This window comes from Dama dama, chromosome 13 (assembly GCF_033118175.1).
Source record: "Dama dama isolate Ldn47 chromosome 13, ASM3311817v1, whole genome shotgun sequence".
In the NCBI taxonomy this organism is placed as follows: domain Eukaryota; kingdom Metazoa; phylum Chordata; class Mammalia; order Artiodactyla; family Cervidae; genus Dama; species Dama dama.
Window position 1 is genome coordinate 56,006,608 of NC_083693.1, and position 2,524 is coordinate 56,009,131.

Sequence of the window (2,524 nt, forward strand, 5' to 3'; positions counted from 1 at the left end):
TGTCAAAAGGACAGGGTAAGCATCGGTAGTTGATATATTAGCTATCAAGATGGTATTGTGAGAACATTGAAACAGCTTCTAGAGGCAATGAGGTCAGAAGATAGGATTATTAAAAAAACAGAATATATAAAATTAAGTCTAATGAAGAATATGTAGTTATTGGTAATGAGAGGTTGATGCTAAGGACCACAGGAGTGGAAATTCTGTTAAAAATAGATTCTTGCAGAAATGATGCACAACAGAGGTATATCCACAAAGATGACATGTTGGCCACCATGACAGGAAAGATTGATGGGAGAAGTATCAATAACCTCAGATATGCAGATGACACCAACCTTATGGCAGAAAGCAAAGAAGAACTGAAGAGCCTCTTGATGAAAGTGAAGGAAGAAAGTGAAAAAGTTAGCTTAAAACTCAACATTCAGAAAACTAAGATCATGGCATCTGGTCCCATCACTTCATGGCAAATAGATGGGGAAACAGTGGAAGCAGTGACAGACTTTATTTTTGGGGGACTCCAAAATTACTGCAGACAGTGACTGCAGCCATGAAATTCAAAGATGCTTGCTCCTTGGACGAAAAGTTATGACCAACCTAGACAGCATATTTGCCAACAAAGGTCCGTCTGGTCAAGGCTATGGTCTTTTTCAGTAGTGAGAGTTGGACAGTAAAGAAAGCTGAGTGCTGAAGGATTGATGCTTTTGACCTGTGGTGTTGGGGAAGACTCTTGAGAGTTCCTTGGACAGCAAGGAGATCCAACCAGTCCATCCTAAAGGAGATCAGTCCTGAATATTCATTGGAAGGATTCATACTGAAGCTGAAACTCCAATATTTTGGCCACCTGATGCAAAGAACTGACTCACCAGAAAAGGTCCTGATGCTGGGAAAGATTGAAGGCGGGAGGGGAAAGGTACGACAGAGGGTGAGATGAAAGGTTGGATGGCATCACCGACTCAATGGACATGAGTTTGAGTAAACTCTGGGAGTTGGTGGTGGACAGGGAAGCCTGGCATGCTGCAGTCCGTGAGGTTGCAAAGAGCTGGACGCGACTGAGTGACTGAACTGAACTGAACTGAAACCTTTTATCACCTACACACCTGCTGATTATCCCAGCAGGTACTTCACTCCAGCCATGGTCTCCTACCTGACTTTTACTCACTATCTCAGGCTCCAGGGTGATGGTGGGCCCAGTCCTGAGTTCATGCTAACTGTTTTCTAGTAAGCAATGAGCTTGACAAAGTAAGATAAGGTAGAATTTTATATTAGTAGCTCAAGTGTTGTCATTAAGAAAAAAATAGAGAAATGTGGAGACAGAGATGAAAGCAGCCTTTAAAAGCTCTTTAGGGGGAAATTGCCATTTCAGTTAGACCCATGGGCTGTCACCTCAGCAAACCCATGGCCAACCATTCTAACATCATGTCATCAAGGACATGCTTGTCATTTTGATTAAGTGGTGCAAAGTGATTCTTCAATTGCAGGTCACTGTGACTTTTGTAGGAGAAATTGATGGGTTGCTAACATTGGCTGAAACAGGCAAGTGCTGGCTGCACACATAGTTTTGTGGAGTGTTGCTTAAATTCTCTACTTTCAGAATAATCATCCTTAGACTTCCTTGGGATTTATGTATGTTTTCCCCTAAACTAAATAGCAAAATAATGCAGGAGGAATAGAAAGTCTATGTTAGAGTGAGAAGGGCAAAGAATGAATCTGCTTGAGAATTTAATAGATTCCTCTCAATTTGGACTTCACAGGTAGCTCAATGGTAAAGAATCTGCCTGCCAATGCAGGAGACCAGGAGATGTGGGTTTGATCCCTGGGTTGGGAAGATCCCCTGGAGTAGCAAATGGCAACCCACTCTAGTACTTTTGTCTGGAAAATCCCACGGACAGAGGATCCTGGTAGGCTGCAGTCCATGGGATCACAGAGAGTTGGGTAAGTTCAACCCACTCCAGTATTCTTGCTTGGAAAATCCCATTGACAGAGAAGCCTGGTGAGCTCTAGTCCATGGGGTAGCAAAGGGTGACTAGCTATGTGACTAACACACATATTTCCCCAAAGCTATGATTCTGATCCCTTTGAGAAATATCCATTTAATCCACCAAGATGGTGTAAACTGAATGAAATGACAGCTGAGCCTCTTTTTGGTAGCCCACAAGAGTTCCTCCTTCATGTGATCGGTCTGCGTTGTGCTCTTCATTCTAGAGACTGCTCAAGAGTGATTGTCTTCCTCAATGAATCCTTCTATGACTGTTACAGTTTTCAGTTCCAACAAGGAGTGTATCTGCCACATAAACTAGGCTCTTCTACATACTATCCTGTATTGCTTTTTTTCTGTTTTCTTTTCAAGCTAGCACCCTAATTTTTTTAGCTTTCTCTCGCCAACTCCAAGATGGTCTCCCTAAAAACACAACAGCATCTAACTCTAGCTGGACATATGATTGGAATTCACAGTGTATTTAATCCATTGGTGAGAAACATTTTTTTCCCATGCCATGTGGCAAGTTGAATCTTCGTTCCCCAACCA